The 14927-nt window shown below is 39.5% G+C and overlaps 1 protein-coding gene across 1 annotated transcript in view; it reads left to right on the top strand.

Annotated features, from left to right (window-relative positions):
* Nucleotides 1–14927, top strand: part of NPFFR1 (neuropeptide FF receptor 1) — a 34663-nt gene that overhangs the window by 14317 nt on the left and 5419 nt on the right. The window lies entirely within an intron of this gene.

The following is a 14927-nucleotide window of genomic DNA, read 5'->3' as shown; positions in this document are numbered from 1 at the left end:
TGCATTAGAACTGCAAATTTAAATGAAATGCACTTCAGGAGTTTTACACTGGAATCTATCTTTGAATGTCCTTTATTCCAAAATGGCTACCTTAAAACCATTGATGATGTATCCTGGAAGTGTACTGTTTCCTACATTTTTAAATATTGCCATTTCCTAAATGGGTTTTGCATTCATTTATTCTCTCACACAGCGACTGACCAATTTGTTGTTTGTAGAATGCAGAAGTTACTACAGGAAAAGGGTGGCACATACCTCCCTAGAAAGATCAACAAATAGGTGAACCCCTTATATTATCAATGATGTGATCAGGCCCTGCAATAACATTGCCAGAATATACATGGAAGTAGAACTGGAGCTGTTTCTGTATGTCTGTTATGTAGTACACTGGAGTTCTTCGAAAGAAGCTGCTCTCTGCAGGAAAATACAGGCCTTCCAAGTATTACCCATGAGAAGCATTTCCATACAACAAGGATTGAGAACCTTTCATCCTCTAGATCAGTGGTTCCCAAACTTGGGTAACCCAAGTGTTCTTGGACTACAACACCCAGAAACCATGGCCAAAACAGCTGGTGATGAAGGTTTCTGGGAACTGCAGCCCCAAACACATCTGGGTTACTCAAGGCTGGGAACCACAGCTGTAGATCAGTGGTTCTTGGACTACTCCCACTTGCTGTGCTGGCTAGGATTTCTGGAATTTGTAGTCCAGGTTGAGTTGGGACTCACTTCTTCACATCTTTTAGGCTCCAGTTCCCAGAAACCTTAGCCAGCAATCATTGAAGTTGTAGTGCTAAATGTAACTGGCTGAACGTGCCCCTCCCATAGCTTATTTACCTGGATAGTCTGAACAGCAACCCTCAGTATTCACGCACTGAGGTTGAGAAGTGTTCATGTGTAGGGGAAGGTGGCCAAGACCTCATGCTTGTCTGCTGTGTTCATGGCCAGGCTTCTAAGCTCATGCCAGAGGCAAAACAGAGGACTGTCTTGATTCATGAATCCATCTTCTGTTGCCCAGTTCTATGCAGCTACTAGCAAGCTTATACTGGAGAGTCTGAAGGAATGCATTATTTGGAAATTCTGATGTTAACTGACTTAGTCAGCCTGGGCCAGATTAATGTGTGGGCAGGAATGCAGTTATTATTAATCTTTCACCTTCCTGATATCTCTGAATTTTATAACCCAGTTCTCAACTTTGAAAAGCATCAAAAAGTATATAAAATACTTACGTGGGGGGGGGGAAATGTTAATAGAAAGGGGCATGTGATGAGTAATCACATTCAAAAATATGCATTGGAAAATATGTATTTAAATATAGATTTTTTTAAAAAAAATACAGAATTTTAAATGCAGTTTCAAAAAAAATAAAATATATCCAAGATTAACGAAGAAGAAGAAAAAAAGCGACATACCAAACATATGAAACTGATGGGACTTTGGAAACAAACTGATGTATAAATTCCTAACCCAAGTCCACCAAATTAAACCTGTTTTAGCACATCCAACCATACAGAACCAAACCATTATTCACTGCAGTTCTCTAGTCTACAATGTATCACAGAATGCCCTGAAGTAAAGACAAAACAGAAAGACAGAAGAATGTGCCAGAATGATAATTTATCTATATAACATTAAAGTCATCTTACATTATTTTGAACTAAACCATCCTGGTTAATTATTATTTTTTCCTGTTTTACAGTTGCAACTGTGAAGAATACAGTCTTATGAATAATAGAGCAATTGCTGGTATTTAAAAGCAAAATGAAAAACAGCAACCCAAAAAGCTCTTTGCTAAGCACTAGAGCCAAATGGTGATTATTTATTAATTTGTTGGGGAATGCTGTCTCCTCACATTTAGGATGCATGCAAACCCCATCACCACCAGAAAAAAAAAAATCCAATTAAAACAGAGTGAATTTCAAGGTTTTCGTCTCTATAGCAAAGAAAACAGACTTGTTTTACTGAAATTTTTGCCTTCCAGGATAAAAACAATTATGTAAATTGTCCTGATTACTTTCATGAAAAAGAAGTGTTTTGAAAATCTTACAAATGATTTTGTCTCTCTGTGGCTGGTGGTCGATCTGGGAAAGCAAAATCGTCCATTTGGCCTGCTGAAGTCGTCCCACCCTGATTTACATACAGAGAGAACCTTTCTGTAAAGATATTAACCTAGCAGTTTCTTGTTGTGTGCCATCAACTTGCATCAACTTAGAATTTTCAATGTGTGTAAAATATTTAAGGAGGGGTTTTACCATTACCACCCCCTGTGATTGGACAAGGATTTGAATTCCGGTCTTCCGAGTCCTTGTCCAGCATTCTGTCTACTATGTTATATTGGCCCGGTTTAGAGCTATATAAATGCCTCCTTTCCAGTTTTCCCATGAAGTGGGCACAGAAGTAGGTGACGAGACAGATTTGTGCTTTGGTTTGCAGGACATAATATGTTTATGCATTGAATTTGAGAAGTGCAACTTTCTAATGTTCAGTGGTTTAAGCATCTGGCAGTGGAGCCAGAGGTTGGGAATTCGATTCCCCACTGTGCCTCCTTGACAGGGACTGGATTTGATCATCCTTAGGTTCCCTTCCAGCTCGGCAGTTCTAAGATGATGGCAGTGGTGGTGATTATCCAGTATTTAACTGTGTTCCTTAGAATAACATGTTTACATATTCTCATTGTATTAGAAAGGAGAAAGTCTGGGGTTCAGTCTTGAAGTGAATTCACAGCTAAGTTGTGACTGGGCTTTCTGAATACATAGAGCTGTGTGTGTCCTGCTCCTGATGTTATACTAGATCTCTTATAGTTCATAAAACCTGTGGCTCTCAGAAGAAGGAAATTCCTCTTACATCAATTTCAAATTTGTAGTGTTCAAATTTGTAGCATACCAATCTGTGGACAGTCAGTGTGGCATACTAGTTACAGTGTTGGACTATGACTTAGGAGATCTGGGTTTAAATCCTCACTTGGCTATGAAGCTTCCTGGATGACCTTGAGCGCATCACATTCTCTCAGCCAGGCCTACTTCATCAGGTTGTTGTGAGGATAAAGTGGGGCAGAGGAAAACCATAGATATTACCTTGAGCTTGCTGAAGGAAAGGCTGGGTACAAGTACAATCAATCAATTAATCAGTCCACAAAATATAACTAATAGTTTTATACAAACTATTGAATGAATACTGTTGCAAAACTTCAGCTAGATAATTGCATTTTAATAGAATACTATTAAAAGAAATAAAAACCACATAGTCACCTCAGAAATGAGCCCCTTTGAGACTTATACCTATTTATTTTATTTTAATCCTGCCTTTCTCTCCTGCTGGGGACCCAAAATGGATCCCACTTACCCAAGATAAGTGTGTATAGCAGCCATTCCTAAACTGCTACCCTCTGGATATGTTGACTACAACTCCAAACAGCCTCAACCACCAGGGCAAGCTGACTAAGAATGATGGGTTTTGTAATTTAATAAACTGTAATTGTCTTGTTCCAGAAATGTTTCATCCCCGCAATCTGTCTTCTAAATGTATGTAGGTCAGTTAGTGGATGTTAAGCTAGAAATACTCCGTTCTTATGGAATACAATCCTTGTATAAAAACTGTCTGGATAGCTCAGTTAGTTAAGTATCTGGCTGCAGAGTCAGAGGCTGAGAGTTCGATTCCCCCCTGTGCCTCCTGAGAGTACAGCCAGCCTGTGTGGCCTTGGGCAAGCTGCACAGTCTCAGGGCACCTCCAGAAGGAGGGAGTGGTAAACCATTTCTGAGTATTCTCTACCTAAAAATCATTGAGACTGATTGCCATAAGGCCCAATTGATTGAAAAACACATCATTATTGTTATTATTAATCCTTGTATGCACACTTACATGGTTTCTAAAATGGAAAACACTTGTTTAAAGAAGAAGTGGAAGCCCGAAATTTCATCACTCTAAAATGACACCTATGTAATAATTCACAAATGTCACTGTTTATAATAATTTTTAGACTCTGGCTCATTGAAAGGGCACAGTAGATATGGGCTGATGAGTGATTTGCTTTTTAAAAAAACTGCTTTAGCCCAGCAGTGCAGCAGAAATGTGATAAGGAAAAGGCAAAAGGCAAACTGCTACTTTGGAGAATTGCAGATAAGATATGGAAATATGTGCGACATTTTACCTAGACATCAAATACCTTCTCCATCATTAGCATAAATCTTCACAGCAGCATATCAAATGTTCTTCATGTCAAAATAAAAAAAAATCAGACTTTGTTAATACCGTTGTTGGACTACCAAAACTTCACAAAGAAGGTGAGCTTTCAGATTACATCATTGAAGAGTTTGAGGGGCAAGGGGCCACAAAGAAACAGCAATGTCCAAAATTCAACATGACCTGAAGATTGACCACTAAGGTTCCATAATCCAAAATATAGGCTTGAAGATTAATTGTGAGGTATGATGGTGTCACATTTCATCTCCTGGGATACAGCATTAATTGCCTTTCTCCATCTCTGTAAACAAACGTCTGCCAGTCAGTTCTTCATGGAACAACTCATTGACCAGTTCACCATCAATTTATAAAGGGGGGGGGCTTTTTGACCCCCAAGGGTAGGAGGAACATTCTGCAAATGACTTGGAATAATCCCTTACGCAAACCACTACTATTGTTCTTCAATAGTAGTTTCAAAGAGATAGTCATATCAGAGTCTAACTACACAAATGCTTAGTTCACTGTTTGGTCCACTGCAGGAATGGGCAGGTTCACTCTTAAAGATAGCAATCCGATGATGTCTTTGTTGGAGTGAATCAGCCCATCCCTAAAGCCCTTAGAGCTGTACCTTTCTGAGCCCTTGTCAGAGGATCCTACTTTTTTCAGGTGAGTAGATTGCTCTTGTTTAGATTAGTTCCACTGTGTGTGGTTGCTGGGAGCAATCCAAAGCAAGCCTTCCAGTTTGAATTTGCCAATATTATGAAGTGTCTTAATAAATGAACCACTTCAAATACAGTATTACAAACTTCAGGATACTGAAAAATTACTTCCTCTGCTCCTTGGCAGAGGGTTAGAGGAAGTTTTTTTTTTTTACTGTACAGTATATGGATTATCATCGATGCATTTCATCAGTTATTTAAAAAATAAAAATATTTTCTTTACCTCATCTTAAAAAGCCAGTCAAGAAACTGCCTGCGGTACAATCCACAGTGGTGGATTGGGCTGCAGGCAATTTCTCAACTGACCCTTTAACAGAAAGCAAATAAAGTTTTTCAGAAAAATCACTGATGGAGCCCAACAGCAATAGTTCAGATACACTGTTTCTGTTAGTTCCATTGAAGTTCTGCTTTTCCTTATGAGTTTTTCATGTGGGTCTCCGCCACCTCATTTTATCCTTGCAACGAGTAGGTTGCAGTATGAGAAACCCTGACTAAAAGTATTCCACTGAATTTCATGGCTGACTGGGGACTCCCACCAGTTTCGGTACAGCATTCTAATCATTTTGCCACACTGGCTTTTCCAGGAAAAAAAGAGCTATGTAATATAGTTAGAGCTAATGCTATGTGTGTGACTATATGGTGAAGGAACACACCTATACCACAGTTCAACATTTTTATGGGACAACAACCTGTATTTCTTTTGTGCTAATTACAGGAAGTGATAGTAGATGTATTTTCATCTCTAAATGTGGGAAGCAGGTCTGAGTGTAACAGCTCAGCACAAAGCAAAAACTAAACAAAAACTGCTTTTGAGAATGGATACTATTTTTATACTGCTAGCCACCTCTTGCCCTGTTTTTGCAGCATTGAGTAACCTTCGGCATTGCAGATAGCTAATTTCCACATAAAAGCAGATCAGGTATTTGTCTAATTACTATGCAGAAGAGGAAGGCACATTTCAATCCACCTTGGGCCTTGGTGTGTGCCAGCTTTAGAACTGATTTTTTTTAAAAAAAAAATCAGATGTATGTTCCTATTGGTGCACCATACATTTAATCAAGAGAATGAGCTCACTTACAGTTTTTACAAGATCACTATTGCTTTCACCCACTGAAGCAGATTAGCTTTATTTTCCTTCTCTGATTTCAAAGACCACCATGGCTGCCTTTCTCTATTCATAAAGAGAGCTTTGAAAATTAAAGATACGAATTCACATCTGGTGTATGTGTGAGGGAATACAATATTTCACATGAAGGAAAGCTTCTGAAAAGCTTTTTGAACAAATTTCTCAAGATTTCATGAGAGGGCAAGATATGTTTATACTGCAGATGAAAGACAACCTCACTGCAGCTGAAAATAACTTCCTGTGATTATGTCCCTTTTCATGTCCCATAATACATGGATTGATTGATTGATTGTCTGATTGATTGATTTATCTTTATTATGGTCACTGACTAGCAGATGTATTCAAATATTAGTATAACACAAAGATACAATTAAAAATATACAACCTATTCAAATGAGACAAAATTTTATAGCATCTCCATACTTTCACAGGACTCAGGAGTTCAGTATCAATTCAGTAAACTTTGTACCGCCTCCAATCTCATCCTCCTCAGTAGTGTGGTATATAAGGTATATGGTGGCCAATGCACACCATTACTAAACATCTAGCAGTGCTTTAATTGGTGCAAGGAGGGAACAGTGACACTTCATTGCTGCCACACAAAACTTCACCACTGCTTTAGTTATAGAGGTATCAGATTTCCTGTCCAAGAGTAAGAGCACAACATAACATTCTCTGGATTGCCCTTGAAACTGTTGAAATAGGGGTTAGAGGTGATCTCCCCAAATATCTCGATAGAAGGAGGACTTTACAAGGACATGATCAGCACTTTCCGTCTCCGCCTCATTGCACAGGCGCGCACAATTAGCAACTGGCAAACCCTGATATCTACCTTCTAGTAGTCTAGATGGAAGTACATGAAACCTAGCTGACATAAAAGCTTTCCTAAATTTGAGGATTGTTATTTTGAATAGTTTATTTGAATCCAGCATTCTAAATACACTATTCCTCAATACACTATGTTTGTCCTGCACTACTAAATGTTCTTGGAGCTCGACATCCCAGATCCACTTTTTGATAACTGCCTTGGCATTAGCATGGCCTATCACTAAGAGGACACCTGGGAAGAAGCCCAGCCTCAGTAATTCAGCCTATAGATTCCACTTCCAAGTTGACTGGAAGATGTCTGCTAATATCAAGGGTGCCAAACCTGTTGGAGCAAAAATACATTTCTACTAGTAATTAAACATATGGGCCAAAGCACTTTCTTTGATGGAACCTAACCATGCCTCCAGTCGAAGTGTAGCATTTAAGACACATAGAGGCACCATGAAGATCCCTCTCAAAAACTTTGTCTGTACTTGTCATGTTCCCACCTGTCCCTTGGTTGTTTCACCAAGCAAAGGGCACAAGGTACATGTCATGTCGCTGCCACCAGATGATTACATCAACATTGTTCATTATCAATGATAGAGGTCTAGGCAATGTGTCATTTGAAAAGGAACCAAACAGAAGTTGTTTATTATTACAGGTGATGAATGGGTCTTTCAATTTCAGCTCTTTCCTCACTGGCTTCAATCTGGCTCCCCTGAGAGCAGGTTACCATTAAAACATTCTGCACATGCTTAGATAGATCTAAACCAATCAGACACGGACCTGGGATTTGATCTGACACTGCTACTTTCCATATACAGTACCAGACCACTCATGATAATTAAATGCTACTCTAGTCATTGGTAATATTACAGAATCCAAACTTATGCCTTTGAGAGTGTCCCGTTCCCAGGGGGGTTCAACAGGCAAAAGTCCAATAAGGCAGTCCAATATCAGAAGTCCAGAAGATGCAAAGCAATCTACCAAAATGCCAAAGCCAAAACGCAAACCATAGTCAGAAGTCAGAATCCAAAGCCAAGGGTCCAGAAAACAAGGTCCAAGATGAGCAGGAGCATGGATGCAAACCAGAGTGTTGACCTGTTTCTTCCACAAGCTTCCAAGCCTCTGGGAGCAGATTTTATAGCAGCAGCAGTCATCTAAACACTTCATCCTGCTAAAACTCAGGGCTGGTTGACCTGAGGTTCCTATGGGAAGCCTCTGACCTTCGTGTCATGAGTCCTTGCCGAAGGTTAGCCCTCACTCTAGCTACTGGGGAAGGAGAAACTGGTGGTGATTCAGTTGTCTGCTATTCTGATTGCCCAGCATTTTCCTCAGCTGTAATTAACCCCTCAGATTCAAGATATTCTTTGGCTGAACTCATGACAGAGAGTGATGTTCTGTTCCAACATATTCTCTTTAGCAATTATGTCTGGGTGACAAATAGTTATTTGGGAACAGGTGTCTCAAATACCTAAATACTTTTTGTTGTCAATAAAAATCATTTCCCCCAACCTTTCCAGTAAATCCTGATTGCACTTGATAAAAAAACACTGTATCACTTTAGCTTCAGGTAGTTCTGGGCTCTCCGCCAAGTCCATTCCCTTAGCAACAGGGCTTCTGCCAGTAGCTTCAGCTGCCAAAAGCTGAAAGAGAAATACTTTTTAAGGCTTATTATAATTTCCATTTTTAGGCTGACTGAAATCTCTATTCTTTTGAGTTTCACACTGGGCAAAAAAATGTCCTGGTTTATCACAAGCGTAACATTGTTTATTTGCCCTATGTTCAGCGTAAAGTGATCTATTAATTTTCCCCTCAGAACTATTTGATTTCAGGGGATTTTGCTGTGGGAATGAAGGTCTCATTTTAAAATGGCTTCCCTTAGCTTGAGCCTGACTGAAGTGATTTGGTAGAAAAGTGTTGTTCCACACTTTTCTACCAAATTTGACCTCAGAAAATCAAGGATCTCTGATCCCACTGGTAGAATCAGCATATTCAGACACTTGTTGCACATTTTTAGGATCCTTATCCTTGACCAGATAACGCAACTTCCCTGGTAAAATTGAATAAAATTATTCTAACCCAAACACATTTTTCATTTGGTCTAAGGAGGTGACATGTTCTTGTTCTAACCACTTATTAAGACACTGATTTAAATGTGCTCCAAGCTGGGCAAAAGACTCCTCAGCTTTCTTTGAAATTGATCTAAATTTTCTTTTGCGATGCTCTGAATTAATCCCAAATCTAGAATACACCATCTTTCTATAAGCCTCAAAATCTCTAGCTTGTTCAAGAGGCATCTTTTTCCAATTTTAATTCTCGCTCAATTTCCCTTTACCTTTTAAGTTCTTTTATTTTTTATTTTTCCAATTCTAATTGGTTTTTCATAGCTAGCTCCTTCAGTTTAAATTCTTGTTCTAGCTTCCATTTTTCAAAATCTTGGGAGCGTTGGATATTTTCTCCCTCTGAGGCAATTATTACTGAGCTTTCAGTTTCTTCTTCACTTTGAATTTGACAGTTCCCATTTCCCTCAGCACCCTGGAGCTCAACCTGTGCCTCAATAACCAACTTTTAACTTCTTTTCATAAACAACACAATTCCTTATTAAACTAGACGAGTTCTTTCCCCTCACAAGAGCCAAACGGACCTTTCTTTCAGTGCCTTCCTTATAACTAGGTTGTGCTTTTCAAACAGCTCACCTTGGCTACTCCCAAGCTCGCAGCCCTTGCCACACTATTTCCCTGTCTGGGCGATTCTTGTCTTCAGACACAAGAACAATTTTCTGCTCAGCTTTTCTTTACTTTTAGCTTTTATTATCATCTCAGATCTATCCTGACATAGGCTTCTACTCCATCCAATACTGCTCTTTATCCTCAGAGCTCCGGATTTTGAGCTAGCCACTTGGTCTTGTAAATCTGGAGGTAAATGGTTTCTCTTGAGTAGCTATTTCCCCTATCTTAGGATTCTCCAGATCTGGCTTCAGAAGCTCTGAAACTAGGTCTTCTACAAGACTCTAATGGGTAACCACTTCTTATCTCAGATCCTAACCTCTTCTAGCTAGGAATACCTTCAAATTCAAGCCCATTCAATTTTTCACTGAATTGTTTTGTATCTCACCGCTGTGCTACCAATTTGTCATGTTCCCTCCTGTCCTTGCTTGTTTCACCAAGCAAAGGGCACAAGCTATGTATTATTATTATTATTATTATTATTATTATTATTATTATTATTATTATTATTATTATTATTATTATTATTATTATTATTATTATTATTATTATTATTATTATTATTAATGTCACTGCTACCAGTTGATTACATCAACATTGTTTATTATTAATGATAGAGGACCAGGCAATGTGTCATTTGAAAAAGAACCAAACAGAAGTTATTATTATAGGTGATGAAGGTACAATCAATGTCTTTAACTCTTAACAAAACATCCTACTTCATCCACTCTGTCTCTCCACCTTCAAACTCCCCAAACCATCAGTCCTCAAACTCTCAATCTCCCCTCCTCCTTCTCCTGTAGAGACTCTTATATCTCATGTCCCTGCCTCTCCAGCATTCTCATTGGTCCATGTAGATAGCACATTAATATTCATGACCTGGTGGATGCCACAATACTATTTCCAAGGGCTTCAAATTAGAATATATGAACAATTGAACCTCATAAAGCATTTAGGCTATAATTTTAGCTTTGAAGACTTGGATCACTGACAGTGCACATTGTCCACCCTTAGTGTAGGAGAACCTCAATAGCACAGTAATGCATTTCTGTGCAGTCCCATAATACATGTAGTAATACCATCAATGCTGGTGTTTATCTGTGGTCAAGTGGTGGCACGTACCCCAAGGAAGGTGTCAATTTGCTATAACAAACCAAAATGGCTACCCCACTGGAAAACTGGCAAAACAGATATTACAAACAAGATGTGCACAAATTTGTGGTTTTGGACAGGAACCCCTAAGATTGCCTGGGGAATTTCTGGAGAATTCTGTTGGGATGATAATAATCTTGCATGCACTAACACTGGGTATCATTGGGAGGGGTTTTACATTCTAACGTGATAGACCTTTTTCCATTAATTTGATTGATAAAGTTCTTTTCTTGTCTCGGACATTTATTTATTTATTTATTTATTTATTTATTTATTTATTTATTTATTTATTTATTTATTTATTTATTTATTTATTGGACTTATATACCGCCCCATAGCACTACAAGCACTCTACGGGCGGTTTACAATTTAATTATACAGGCTACACATTGCCCCCCCCCCCAGCAAGCTCCTCCACCTCCTCTTCCTGCCTGCCTGCGTCATTTCTTTGTTGTTGATAGCCCTTTTTCTGCTCTGACCTCTGACCAAGCAACAAGCATGGAAGGTCTCTGACACATCGTGGAGACTCTATTTTCTCCTTTTTATTCTGATTGTAAATTCAAGAGGTAACTGTAAGCAAATATACCTTTTTCTACTTCAAATATTTCTAGAGTATTTTTATCGTAGCAAAGTACTAGTTTGCGTGGAAAAGAAACCAAAGGGGCAGACAGGAGATGAGGACTGAGCTCATCTGTCTATGTTTCTGTGCTGCTATTGCTGTATAAATGAATAATCGAAATTCCCCAATAAATGCTTGGAGCTGCAGTCCAGTTCTGGCAAGTACTGCTGTGAAATCCTGGGAGATGCAGTCTAAAACCACAAATCTGAAAACATCTTTAAAAATAGTGTCCTATCCTATTGTTTGCAACAAGATAATGGCTGTATTTTTTTTAAAGGAATTAGGTAGTAGTAGTAGTAGTAGTAGTAGTAGTAGTAGTAGTAGTAGTAGCAGCAGCAGCAGCAGTAGTAGTAGTAGTTGTTGTTCTGTTTATCAAGAGGAGATTTGAAAAAAAAAAATGAGGATTTTAGACCAGAGCTTGGAAGAGTATACTTTGGGCATGCTAGCTGGGGTTTTCAAGAGCCTTGGTCAAAATACAGTAAGTAATTCTTCAAGCTCAAGTTTAAGATGACTTTAGGAGAGAGATCTTTTAGTGGTTCTTTTAATTGAATCATTGAAGTGTGGTAGAATGTTTGATCCAAAGAAGCACATGATAAGTTGGCAATAAAAGCAGAGCATGTTTTGCACATCTTCTAAAATGAGTGGCTTGCATGCCGAGCCCACAGTCAACCAGCCTGCTTTGCTGTTTTAGACCAGCTAATTCTGTTATCAGTCTATACACTGCAAGTGAAACATTAATTTAATATTTTATTATTTTGAATACATTTTTCTCCTCTGCTTGCTAATAGAAAGGAAATACACAAGACATTGAAATTCTACTTCACTGATAATCATATATAGAAAAAGCAAATAAATAAAGCCACAACACAAAAGCAAGGACAGGCGATACCTTTATTAGGGCTTGTTTGTATTTATATTTGCCTCGCAACAAACTCCATTCTAAATGAAATCAATTTAGAAATCACTTGGTAATCACATGGTATTTGAGTCAGTGTATGCATCCTCCTGGGAAAACTTTTACACCATTTTTTAGCTGTGTGGTATCTTGATTGAGAGGACTACATTGAGGGCTTTTGAAATTGTTGCATTTGAGGTTTTGCCTTGTGCTCATCCACCCTGTTCTTCTACTGGCCAGTCATCCCTGCCTCTGTGGTGAAGGAAGAGAGGGGTCAAACCTGCTTGCCCCTTTAGAAAGCTTGGCTGCTTCTGTCCCTTTAAGAATGCTCCAGCTCTTCCCACTTGTACCCATGGAATACACTACAGAAATGAAGGGTGCCTAGTTTTGCACTGAAACAGTGATCCAAGCATGGATCCCCTTGATTTTTACATGGGATCATCCCTAGTCACGGTCCAATCTGTGGGCAGATGTGATGCCTATGATTGAGATGGTTTGGGGGATGATCCTAAATCAAAATCATGTGGTTCCATGAGGATCGGTGCCTCTGATCCATTTTTTGCCCATAGACAACACTTCGCTCCTCCAACCCTACACCAGACTGATCCTATCCTCCCCTTCCTTTCAGGCTCCTTGTGGCCGTCCATCTCTCCTTCCTCCTAACCCCATCCCCCGTCCCCACTCTGGCTCTTGTTGCTGCTGCTGCCTCTCCAACTGCCTCTGCTGGTTTCCCAAATACACAATTTACAAGCAGCAGAGGTATGTAGATATGCAGAAATGATTGAAATAAATGAGGGTTTCATAAGTATGCTAAAATAAACAGCCCTCTGGTGGAAAAGTATTTTGTATCATTTTCCAACCAGAAAGCACACCTCATTGGCAAAGTAATCCTTGTTTCTCTTTACATCGTAGACGCACCTTATTTTAAATCATTTTTGAAAGCTATTTTTTAAATTAAAGGAATCCCCTGCTTATGCTTTTGTAATCTTATACAGCAATCCATTTTGCTCATGAGATGACAGTAAACACTGCCTGTATAGAGTCTAACTTAGATTAGCAACTGTAGATGTGATTAAACAGTGAAACTATTTTGGGACTGGATCGAGCTAAATAGGGTAAGTTCAAAAGGCACTCTGATGTTTAAATAAATCTTACCATTCACACACACAGAGACAACATTAACTTTCTGGGGTAGTTCAGGATAAAAAACCACACTGCTGTTCAAATCACCCCAATTCTCAGTGGTTGAGCACCATCCTCCGCTATTAACTCTACCTTCTCACCTCTTTCCCTCTCATCCCCCACTGTCAGTCATCAGGGCTGGAAGCTAGATATGGGGGAAGCACAGCACTCACGTTCCTCCAATCTATTGCTTTAGAAAAAGTAAGTGGCATAGCACTGCATTAATATAACACTTCAACTGAACCATTCAGCTGACACAGTGCTGGAGTGTCTTTCTAACCCTCACCAGCCTCCTTCCTCTCCTGCAGGTTGGGAAGGGCAGTCCTCTGGCAGATCAGACACCACCTTCTTTCTCTGTCTCTGGAAGACCAGAAGCTGCCCCACCCCCAATCTTAGGCAGATTGGCCCTTCAGGAGCAAGGAGCTGATGGCCCTCTTCCAAAGGAGACATTTTCTTGACAATCTCTAAGCAGGGTGGCAGAGAGGGAAAGACCTCAACTGGAGGCCAGAGAGAGATGCATTAGGCTACAGAGGTGTGATACAAGGCAAGAGGAAATGGAAGCCAGGCTAGTCACTGGCAATTTTCTACCATCTTCCTACCACTGTCTGAGTGGGATGGGAGTGAAAGACTGGTTGAGCTAGGCTTCTAAGGATTAAAAGTTATGAAGCCCCCAACTGCTTATCAATGCCTCTGGCAGAGAGAAGACAGGAGGGCCTGGCATGCTGGGGTCCATGGGGTCACGAAGAGTCGGACATGAGTTAACAATTAAACAACAACAATAACAGAGAGAAATAGGGTCTCTTTTTATTTTATTGGAAGTGACATTGTGCTGAACTGGATTTTTAAAAAATAGAGAGTTCAATGCAAATAAAACAGAAGAGAAGGGTTTATTCCCACTGCACGCAGCCATCCCATCCAAGATGTTCATGTCACATCACCGGAACCCTCCTCCTGCTTTGGTGATATTGGTGATCACACATGACAGAAACCAACATGAAACTGTGGGTTGTTTGTTTTTTGTTTTGCAATTATCTGTACCTCATGCAGTCTCTCCACTAACAGATTGAACTTGTCTGTGCCAACAGTGGTCCCAAATGGGGGATAAATCTCAGTGTAGTCCCCACCCCACCCCATGAGGGCTAGACTTCTATTTTTAAGGATGGTGCCTGACATTCTCAACAGTGGCATGCAGTGCTTTGTGCCTGAACATTCTTTGAAAGACATCTAATTAGCTAATCTCCCGCTCTATATAAGAAAACAATAAAAGGGAGGAAACAAGCGATGTCTGGAAACAAGAAAGTATTCTGTATTCTCACTTGAAGGAGGTGTTTCCTTTGAACATTTTTACAATAATTAAAAAAAGAAAAATTAAGGGATAGCAACAAAAATGGGACTCCAGGTAATGACAAGGCTAAACTTGATGGTATGGAAGCGTATGAGAAGGGAATCAGATGGTGAATAGAGACATCTAGAGGAAACAGCAAACATTATAGGCTGAAGCTGAATAGGGTATATTTAA

Source organism: Pogona vitticeps, chromosome 3 (genome assembly GCF_051106095.1).
Source record: "Pogona vitticeps strain Pit_001003342236 chromosome 3, PviZW2.1, whole genome shotgun sequence".
Taxonomy (NCBI): domain Eukaryota; kingdom Metazoa; phylum Chordata; class Lepidosauria; order Squamata; family Agamidae; genus Pogona; species Pogona vitticeps.
This window is presented reverse-complemented; position numbering and strand designations above follow the sequence as displayed.